Consider the following 12,252-nt stretch of genomic DNA (forward strand, 5'->3'; position numbering starts at 1 on the left):
GGGGAACAACCATTTCCCTAAGGAATGCAAGTAGAAGTGAGCAAAAGTAAACCAATATAGCTGAATTTATTTGCGAGGAGCATATAAGAAAGAAACTTTCACTTTAGCAAACATTTCACCGATCAACTCTCATCCCAGTCATAAACCAAACTGTACGAACACCAAAGGATCTCTGTAAGCAACAATGCAATACCTATCTAGTCTAGTTTATAAAACTTATAACTTGACTTGTTTGAAATCATCTTTTGAAGAAATTATAAATCAAACTGAAACAAACAAGCAAATCTAAGAGCATCTCTAATTGCCCCATTATCTGGGCGGACAACCCAGACAAGACTCATACAAGAAAACGTCACCCAACTTAACCCCCCATACCTTGCCCAAATGTTTGGGCTGTCCGCCACCCCCATATCAGGAGTGAGCAACCGCTGTCCTCAGACGCATCCGCAGACATATAGAGGGTCAGATTAGCTATGTGTGGTTGGAGAAGTTTTAAGTAATTGAAACAAACACTCGTCAAGAAGAAGAAATCTGAAGAAAAAAAGACGATCCCATTGATGGACATGCAAAAGGCCAAATTAGCTATATGTGGCTCGAGATGCTCTAAGCAATCAAAATTATCACATGACAAAAAAATTGATACACTACTCACATTGACTACGCGGATCCACATGTCATATTCATCTTCCCCTTCCTCTTGTCTCTCTCACATGTCATCTTTCACACACCACCAGATTCATTTCGTCTCTCACATATAGTCTTCCACACACTCTCCCTCCCCCCATATTCAATTCCTCTCGACCCCTCTCCTTGGCAGATCCACCCTTCACCGCTTGTAGTCTACACTATAACAACTAGTAGAACTGCTTCTAGTCTACACTACAGATACAGGAAATAGGACAAAGGTAGGGGGGCGGAGCCCCCCCTCTGACTTTGCCATATTTACAACAATGTGTACATGGGACATGTATGCATATCAACACTGCCCATATAGCAAATAGTGGTATAATCTTCATTTAAGTTCTTCATATAAGGTGGCCATGCCACAATAAGTGATAATCATTGCCATGGCAACAATGGTACATAGATGTATCGATCAAAGATCAAAAGGAATATCCCATGCCACCATAAATTTGCACAAGAGCAACATGCACCCTTATCTAACTCAAACCCTGGCGCCAAACCCTCTGTATACATGAGTGCATCACATCACGAAGGTGTAAGAGAATGAAGAGACTCTTGGTAACAGATCACGGTGATACGTCTCCAACGTATCTATAATTTATGAAATATTCATGCCACGTTTACAACAATTTTATATGATTTTTGTATGATTTTATTAGAACTAACCTGGACTGACGCTGTTTATAAAGTATTCATGACTTTGGAGTGATTCTTTGTTGCATGTTGAGAGATTGTAATATGATCCAATTATGTTATCATTATTGAGAGACCTTGCACTAGTGAAAGTATGAACCCTAGGCTTTGTTTTCAAGCATTGCAATACCGTTTTTACTCACTTTTGTTACTAGTTACCTTGCTGTTTTTATATTTTCAGATTACAGAAACCTATATCTACTATCCATACTCCACTTGTATCACCATCTCTTCGCCGAACTAGTGCACCTATGCAATTTGCCATTGTATTGGGTGTTTTGGGGACACAAGAGATTTCTTGTATTTGGTTGTAGGGTTGTTTGAGAGAGACCATCTTCTTCCTACGCCTCCTACGGATTAATAAACCTTAGGTCGTCCACTTGAGGGAAAATTGCTACTGTCCTACAAACTCCGCGCTTGGAGGCCCAACAAGAGTCTACAAGAAGAAGGTTGCATAGTAGACATCACATGGCGAGACTCTTTGGTGCATCATGGAGAGATTGGAACTGTGGGTTCCAATTCTAAGAGGGCGTTCGTTGTTTCAGCAACCTTAGTTGAGCCATTGGGTGTGTGTGCCCTATGTGTAGGTTCCTTTGTGTCATGTGTCATATATATAACCGCATCATGGCTCACAATGCCCATTCAAAAGACAAGGACCATGTAAGCCACACCAACTGCCTACAAAAACATACAACACAACACACGTCTCCCAACAAACATTGACAATAAACGACTAAAAGGGTACAAATTGACGTGACAACAAAAACGGTGCATCAACTTCTAGTGGTTCATTCAGATAAGCGCGTTTTGGTGCCAGGCTCATCAGCACCGGTTATAACAAAATTCATCAAAAATTCAAAAAATTCCAATTCTTTTTGTGCGGTAGACAATTTGATGCGTGAGACCCGCTCCAAATTTTAAGTGATTTATACATCTAAGCAGCTCTCAACAAAAAAAACAAATTGGGCCAAAATAGTACGTGAACAGTAAACATTTTTACAGATCCCCAATTTGTCTTTTTTGATGAGAGCTCCTCAGATGTCCAAATGATATGAAAATTGGAGAGCACCTCACGCATTAAATTGCCTACCACACAAAAAATGGATTTTTTTAATTTTTCTAGTATTTGTTTTGATTTTTTCATCAACGCAGGTGCAGAGATGGATTTTCGGTTCATTATAGCTTATTGTTGGTGGAGAACGTGTATTGAGCTATACTGCCATTGCTGGTTTAAACTTTTAACACGTTGGCACGTAGTATTGAACCTTTGAGGTGCGAGTCTTTTCCCTCCCCCTCTCGCGAGCGTCTGAGGAGAAACCCTAGCCACGGACTCACCTCTACCTCCACCACCTCCCCCCCCCCCCAGCCAGCCTGGCGGGGCTCTCTCTTCTTCACTTGCTTGCAGAGGCTAGTGCGGGACGATCAGGAAAATGGAGGTGCAGGGCTTGCGGCAAACCTAGTAAATGTTACTCCCGACAGAGAGATTACTAGATTCTAAGAATTAGGATTACAACCGAACGTGCACAACTAAGACACGTACAATAGTTCACGATAGGCATTGGTTTGCCTTCCTACCACCGTGAAGGAAATATGCCCTAGAGGCAATAATAAAGTTATTATTTATTTCCTTATATCATGATAAATGTTTATTAGTCATGCTAGAATTGTATTAACCGGAAACATAATACATGTGTGAATACATAGACAAACAGAGTGTCACTAGTATGCCTCTACTTGACTAGCTCGTTAATCAAAGATGGTTATGTTTCCTGACCATGAACAAAGAGTTGTTATTTGATTAACGAGGTCACATCATTAGTTGAATGATCTGATTGACATGACCCATTCCATTAGCTTAGCACCTGATCGTTTAGTATGTTGCTATTGCTTTCTTCATGACTTATACATGTTCCTATGACTATGAGATTATGCAACTCCCGTTTGCCGGAGGAACACTTTGGGTGCTACCAAACATCACAACGTAACTGGGTGATTATAAAGGAGCATTACAGGTGTCTCCAAAGGTAGATGTTGGGTTGGCGTATTTCGAGATTAGGATTTGTCACTCCGATTGTCGGAGAGGTATCTCTGGGCCCTCTCGGTAATGCACATCACATAAGCCTTGCAAGCACTGCAACTAATATGTTAGTTGTGAGATGATGTATTACGGAACGAGTAAAGAGACTTGCCGGTAACGAGATTGAACTAGGTATTGGATACCGACGATCAAATCTCGGGCAAGTAACATACCGATGACAAAGGGAACAACGTATGTCGTTATACGGTCTGACCGATAAAGATCTTCGTAGAATATGTAGGAGCCAATATGGGCATCCAGGTCCCGCTATTGGTTATTGACCGGAGACGTGTCTCGGTCATGTCTACATTGTTCTCGAACCCGTAGGGTCCGCACGCTTAAGGTTACGATGACATTTATATTATGAGTTTATGAGTTTTGATGTACCGAAGGAGTTCGGAGTCCCGGATGAGATCGGGGACATGACGAGGAGTCTCGAAATGGTCGAGACGTAAAGATCGATATATTGGACGACTATATTCGGAGTTCGGAAAGGTTCCGAGTGATTCGGGTATTTTCGGAAGTACCGGGGAGTTACGGGAATACGGGGAAGAGTATTGGGCCTTGATGGGCTTTAGTGGGAAGAGGAGAAAAAGGCTGCGCCCCCCCTCCCCTCTAGTCCGAATTGGACTAGGGAAAAGGGGGCCGGCCACCTTTCCTTCTCATCCACTTCCTTCTCCCTTCCTCCCCTCTTGGTGGACTCCTACTAGGACTTGGAGTCCTAGTAGGACACCACATCATGGCGCGCCCTCCCCCTAGGGCCGGCCTCCTCCTCCCTTGCTCCTTTATATACGGAGGCAGGGGGACACCCCATGACACACAAGTTGATCCACGTGATCTATTCCTTAGCCGTGTGCGGTGCCCCCTGCCACCATAGACCTCGATAATACTGTAGCGGAGTTTAGGCGAAGCCCTGCTGCTGTAGTACATCAAGATCGTCACCACGCCGTCGTGCTGATGAAACTCTTCCCCGACACTTTGCTGGATCGGAGTCCGGGGATCGTCATCGAGCTGAACGTGTGCTCGAACTCGGAGGTGCCGTAGTTTCGGTACTTGATCGGTTGGATCGTGAAGACGTACGACTACTTCCTCTACGTCGTGTCATCGCTTCCGCAGTCGGTCTGCGTTGGGTACGTAGACAATACTCTCCCCTCGTTGCTATGCATCACATGATCCTGTGTGTGCGTAGGAATTTTTTTGAAATTACTACGAAACCCAACAGTGGCATCCGAGCCTAGGTTATTTATGTTGATGTTATATGCACGAGTAGAACACAAGTGAGTTGTGGACGATACAAGTCATACTGCCTACCAGCATGTCATACTTTGGTTCGGCGGTATTGTTGGACGAGACGACCCGGACCAACCTTACGCGTACGCTTACGCGAGACCGGTTCCCTCGACGTGCTTTGCACAGAGATGGCTTGCGGGCAACAGTCTCTCCAACTTTAGTTGAACCAAGTATGGCTACGCCCGGTCCTTGCGAAGGTTAAAACGGAGTCTATTTGACAAACTATCGTTGTGGTTTTGATGCGTAGGTGAGATTGGTTCTTACTTAAGCCCGTAGCAGCCACGTAAAACATGCAACAACAAAGTAGAGGACGTCTAACTTGTTTTTGCAGGGCATGTTGTGATGTGATATGGTCAAAGCATGATGCTGAATTTTATTGTATGAGATGATCATGTTTTGTAACCGAGTTATCGGCAACTGGCAGGAGCCATATGGTTGTCGCTTTATTGTATGCAATGCAATCGCGATGTAATGCTTTACTTTATTACTAAACGGTAGTGATAGTCGTGGAAGCATAAGATTGGCGAGACGACAACGATGCTACGATGGAGATCAAGGTGTCATGCCGGTGACGATGGTGATCATGACGGTGCTTCGGAGATGGAGATCACAAGCACAAGATGATGACCATATCATATCACTTATATTGATTGCATGTGATGTTTATCTTTTTATGCATCTTATCTTGCTTTGATTGACGGTAGCATTATAAGATGATCTCTCACTAAATTATCAAGAAGTGTTCTCCCTGAGTATGCACCGTTGCCAAAGTTCGTCGTGCCCAGACACCACGTGATGATCGGGTGTGATAAGCTCTACGTCCATCTACAACGGGTGCAAGCCAGTTTTGCACACGCAGAATACTCAGGTTAAACTTGACGAGCCTAGCATATGCAGATATGGCCTCGGAACACGGAGACCGAAAGGTCGAGCGTGAATCATATAGTAGATATGATCAACATAACGATGTTCACCATTGAAAACTACTCCATCTCACGTGATGATCGGTTATGGTTTAGTTGATTTGGATCACGTGATCACTTAGAGGATTAGAGGGATGTCTATCTAAGTGGGAGTTCTTTAGTAATATGATTAATTGAACTTAAAATTTATCATGAACTTAGTCCTGGTAGTATTTTGCAAATCATGTTGTAGATCAATAGCTCGCGTTGTTGCTTCCCTATGTTTATTTTGATATGTTCCTAGAGAAAATTGTGTTGAAAAATGTTAGTAGCAATGTTGCGGATTTGATCCGTGATCTGAGGTTAAATCCTCATTGCTGCACAGAAGAATTATGTCCTTAATGCACCGCTAGGTGACGGACCTATTGCAGGAGCAAATGCAGACGTTATGAACGTTTGGCTAGCTCAATATGATGACTACTTGATAGTTTAAGTGCACCATGCTTAACGGCTTAGAATCGGGACTTCAAAGACGTTTTGAATGTCATGGACCATATGAGATGTTCCAGGAGTTGAAGCTAATATTTCAAGCAAATACCCGAGTTGAGAGATATGAAGTCTCCAACAAGTTCTATAGCTAAAAAATGGAGGAGAATCGCTCAACTAGTGAGCATGTGCTCAGATTGTCTGAGTACTACAATCGCTTGAATCAAGTGGGAGTTAATCTTCCAGATAAGATAGTGATTGACAGAATTCTCTAGTCACCATCACCAAGTTAGTAGAACTTCATGATGAACTATGACATGCAAGGGATAACGGAAACGATTCCCAAGCTCTTCGTAATGCGGAAATTGACGAAGGTAGAAATCGAGAAAAACATCAAGTGTTGATGGTAGACAAGACCACTAGTTTCAAGAAAAGGGGCAGAAGGAAGAAGGGGAACTTCAAGAAGAACAGCAAGCAAGTTGCTGCTCAAGTGAAGAAGCCCAAGTCTGATCCTAAGCCTGAGACTAAGTGTTTCTACTGCAAAGGGACTGGTCACTGGAAGCGGATCTACCCCAAGTGATTGGCGGATAAGAAGGATGGCAAAGTGAACATAAGTATATTTGATATACATGTTATTGATGTGTACTTTACTAGTGTTTATCACAAACCCTCAGTATTTGATACTAGTTCAGTTGCTAAGATTAGTAACTCGAAACGGGAGTTGCAGAATAAACAGAGACTAGTTAAGGGTGAAGTGACGATGTGTGTTGGAAGTGGTTCCAAGATTGATATGATCATCGTCACACACTCCCTATACTTTCGGGATTAGTGTTGAACCTAAATAAGTGTTATTTGGTGTTTGCGTTGAGCATGAATATGATTTGATCATGTTTATTGTAATACGATTATTCATTTAAGTAAGAGAATAAATTGTTGTTCTATTTACATGAATAGAACCTTATATGGTTACACACCCAATGAAAATAGTTTGTTGGATCTCGATCGTAGTGATACACATAATCATAATATTGAAACCAAAAGATGCAAAGTTAATAATGATAAGTGCAACTTGTTTGTAGCACTGCCGTTTAGGTCATATTGGTGTAAAGCGCATGAAGAAACTCCATACTGATGGAATTTTGGAATCACTTGATTATGAATCACTTGATGCTTGCGAACTGTGCCTTTTGGGCAAGATGACTAAAACTCCGTTCTCCGGAACAATGGAACGAGCTACTGACTTATTGGAAATAATACATACCGATGTATGCGATCCAATGGGTGCTGATGCTCGTGGCAAGCATCATTGTTTTCTGACCTTCACAAGATGATTTGAGCAGATATGGGTATATCTACTTGATGAAACATAAGTCTGAAATAGTTGAAAGGTTCAAAGAATTTCAGAGTGAAGTGGAAAAATCATCGTAACAAGAAAATAAACTTTCTGCGATCTGATCGCGGAGACAAATATTTGAGTTACGAGTTTGGTCTTCAATTAAAACAATGTGGAATAGTTTCACAGCTCACGCCACCTGGAACACCACATCGTTATGGTGTGTCCGAACGTCGTAACCGCACTTTATTTGATATGGTGCGATCTATGATATCTCTTTACCACTATCGTTTCGGGGTTATGCATTAGAGACAACTGCATTCACGTTTTAAAATAGGGCACCATCTAAATCCGTTGAGACGACACTGTATGAACTATGGTTTAGCAGTAAACCTAAGCTGTTGTTTCTTAAAGTTTGGGGCTGCGATGTGATAAAGTTTCATCCTGATAAGCTCGAACCCAAATCGGAGAAGTGCGTCTTCATAGAATACCCAAAGGAAATTGTTGGGTACACCTTCTATCACAGATCCGAAGGCAAGACATTCGTTGCTAAAATGGATCCTTTCCAGAGAAGGAGTTTCTCTCGAAAGAAGTGAGTGGGAGGAGAGTAGAACTTGATGAGGTAATTATACCTTCTCCCTTATTGGAAAGTAGTTCATCACAGAAATCAGTTCCAGTGATTCCTACACCAATAAGTGAGGAAGTTAATGATGATGGTCATCAAACTTCAGATCAAGTTACTACCAAACCTCGTAGGTCTTCCAGAGTAAGATCCGCACCAGAGTGGTACGGTAATCATGTTCTGGAAGTCATGTTACTAGACCATGATGAACCTATGAACTATGAGGAAGCAATGATGAGCCCAGATTCCACGAAATGGCTTGAGGCCATGAAATCTGAGATATGATCCATGTATGAGAACAAAGTGTAGACTTTTATTGACTTGCCCGATGATCGGTGAGTCATTAAGAATAAATGGATCTTCAAGAGGAAGACGGACATTGATAGTAGTGTTACTATCTACAAAGCTAGACTTGTCGAAAAAGGTTTTTGACAAAGTTCAAGGTGTTGAATACGATGAGATTTTCTTACTCGTATCGATGCTTAAAAGTCTGTCCGAATCATGTTAGCAATTGCCGCATTTTATGATTATGAAATTTGGCAGATGGATGTCAAAACTGCATTCCTGAATGGATTTCTGGAAGAAGAGTTGTATATGATGCAACCGGAAGGTTTTGTCGATCCAAAGGGAGCTAACAAAGTGTGCAAGCTCCAGCGATCCATTTATGGACTGGTGCAAGAATCTCGGAGTTGGAATATACGCTTTGATAAGTTGATCAAAGCATATAGTTTTTGTACAGACTTACGGTGAAGCCTGTATTTACAAGAAATTGAGTGGGAGCACTACAACATTTCTGATAAGTATATGTGAATGACATATTGTTGATCGGAAATAATGTAGAATTATTCTGCAAAGCATGAAAGGATACTTGAATAAAAGTTTTTCAAAGAAAGACCTTGGTGAAGCTGCTTACACATTGAGCATCAAGATCTATATAGATAGATGAAGACGCTTGATAAGATTTTTCAATGAATACATACCTTGATAAATTTTTGAAATAGTTCAAAATGGAACAATCAAAGAAGGAGTTCTTGCCTGTGTTGCAAGGTGTGAAGTTGAGTAAGACTCAAAGCCCGACCACGGCAGAAAATAGAAAGAGAATGAAAGTCATTCCCTATGCCTCAGTCATAGGTTCTATAAAGTATGCCATGCTGTATACCAGATCTATTGTATGCCATACCACTGAGTTTGGCAAGGGAGTACAATAGTGATCTAGGAGTAGATCACTGGAGAGCGGTCAAAATTGTCCTTAGTGGAATAAGGATATGTTTCTCGATTATGGAAAAAGGTTCGTCGTAAAGGGTTACGCCGATGCAAGTTTGACACTAATCTAGATGACTCTAAGTCTCGATCTAGATACATATTGAAAGTGGGAGCAATTAGGTAGAGTAGCTCCATGCAGAGCATTGTTGACATAGAAATTTGCAAAATACATGAGGATCTGAATGTGGCAGACCCGTTGACTAAGATTCTCTCACAAGCAAAACATGATCACACCTTAGTACTCCTTGGGTGTTAATCACATAGCGATGTGAACTAGATTACTGAATCTAGTAAACCCTTTGGGTGTTGGTCACATAGCGATGTGAACTATGGGTGTTAATCACATGGTGATGTGAACTATTGCTGTTAAATCACATGGCGATGTGAACTAGATTATTGACTCTAGTGCAAGTGGGAGACTGAAGGAAATATGCCCTAGAGGCAATAATAAAGTTATTATTTATTTCCTTATATCATGATAAATGTTTATTATTCATGCTAGAATTGTATTAACCGGAAACATAATACATGTGTGAATACATAGACAAACAGAGTGTCACTAGTATGCCTCTACTTGACTAGCTCTTTAATCAAAGATGGTTATGTTTCCTGACCATGAACAAAGAGTTGTTATTTGATTAACGAGGTCACATCATTAGTTGAATGATCTGATTGACATGACCCATTCCATTAGCTTAGCACCTGATTGTTTAGTATGTTGCTATTGCTTTCTTCATGACTTATACATGTTCCTATGACTATGAGATTATGCAACTCCCGTTTGCCGGAGGAACACTTTGGGTGCTACCAAACGTCACAACGTAACTGGGTGATTATAAAGGAGCATTACAGGTGTCTCCAAAGGTAGATGTTGGGTTGGCGTATTTCGAGATTAGGATTTGTCACTCCGATTGTCGGAGAGGTATCTCTGGGCCCTCTCGGTAATGCACATCACATAAGCCTTGCAAGCACTGCAACTAATATGTTAGTTGTGAGATGATGTATTACGGAACGAGTAAAGAGACTTGCCGGTAACGAGATTGAACTAGGTATTGGATACCGACGATCAAATCTCGGGCAAGTAACATACCGATGACAAAGGGAACAACGTATGTCGTTATACGGTCTGACCGATAAAGATTTTCGTAGAATATGTAGGAGCCAATATGGGCATCCAGGTCCCGCTATTGGTTATTGACCGGAGACGTGTCTCGGTCATGTCTACATTGTTCTCGAACCCGTAGGGTCCGCACGCTTAAGGTTACGATGACATTTATATTATGAGTTTATGAGTTTTGATGTACCGAAGGAGTTCGGAGTCCCGGATGAGATCGGGGACATGACGAGGAGTCTCGAAATGGTCGAGACGTAAAGATCGATATATTGGACGACTATATTCGGAGTTCGGAAAGGTTCCGAGTGATTCGGGTATTTTCGGGAGTACCGGGGAGTTACGGGAATACGGGGAAGAGTATTGGGCCTTGATGGGCTTTAGTGGGAAGAGGAGAAAAAGGCTGCGCCCCCCCCTCCCCTCTAGTCCGAATTGGACTAGGGAAAAGGGGGCCGGCCACCTTTCCTTCTCATCCACTTCCTTCTCCCTTCCTCCCCTTTTGGTGGACTCCTACTAGGACTTGGAGTCCTAGTAGGACACCACATCATGGCGCGCCCTCCCCCTAGGGCCGGCCTCCTCCTCCCTTGCTCCTTTATATACGGAGGCAGGGGGACACCCCATGACACACAAGTTGATCCACGTGATCTATTCCTTAGCCGTGTGCGGTGCCCCCTGCCACCATAGACCTCGATAATACTGTAGCGGAGTTTAGGCGAAGCCCTGCTGCTGTAGTACATCAAGATCGTCACCACGCCGTCGTGCTGACGAAACTCTTCCCCGACACTTTGCTGGATCGGAGTCCGGGGATCGTCATCGAGCTGAACGTGTGCTCGAACTCGGAGGTGCCGTAGTTTCGGTACTTGATCGGTTGGATCGTGAAGACGTACGACTACTTCCTCTACGTCGTGTCATCGCTTCCGCAGTCGATCTGCGTTGGGTACGTAGACAATACTCTCCCCTCGTTGCTATGCATCACATGATCCTGTGTGTGTGTAGGAAATTTTTTGAAATTACTACGAAACCCAACACACCGTTGTTTTTCAACCAAACTATTTTGAGAGAAGTGCATATTTCAACCCTGAACTCTTGCCCTAGTCTATTTTACAACCCTGAACTTTAATACCGTCTAAATTACAACCCCCAAGTCTCAAAACCGGTCAGGATTCAACCCTCCCCTCCCTGTTGCCCGGTTTTGACCTGGGGTGACCAGTTTTGACTAGTCAACGGGTCCAATCAGCATGCCACGTCAGAATTTTTTTCAAAATTTCAAGAAAAAGTAAATAAAAATCTATAAGATCAGGGAAAAAATATAAAAAGGCAAAATTACGAAAAAAATCGCGAAAAAAGCTAGGGAAAATAAAAATGATTTTTTTCTGGAATTTGAGTTTTTGGGTTTTTTCTGGATTTTTTTGGAAATCCGTTTTTTTATTTTCCCTGTTTTTCGGAAATTGGATTTCTTATTTTTTTTCCTGGATTTTCTTCGATTTTACAGGTTGTTTCCTTGGAAATTTCGCATTTTTTGCTGATATGGCATGCTGACTGGACCTGTTGACTGGTCAAAACCGGTCAACAGAGAGGGGAGGGTTGAATCCTGGCCGGTTTTGAGAGTTGGGGGTTGTAATTTAGATGGTATTGGAGTTCGGGGTTGTAAATTAGACTAGGGCAAAAGTTGAGGGTTGAAATATGCACTTCTTTCAACTATTTTAGAGATATTTGGGTGTGGGAAGCGACAATACAACTACGATTACAACCAAAGTATTTTAGCAATGCCAAGTAGAATTCGCGAGCATA

The sequence above is a fragment of the Triticum aestivum genome, chromosome 5A (genome assembly GCF_018294505.1).
Source record: "Triticum aestivum cultivar Chinese Spring chromosome 5A, IWGSC CS RefSeq v2.1, whole genome shotgun sequence".
Classification (NCBI taxonomy): domain Eukaryota; kingdom Viridiplantae; phylum Streptophyta; class Magnoliopsida; order Poales; family Poaceae; genus Triticum; species Triticum aestivum.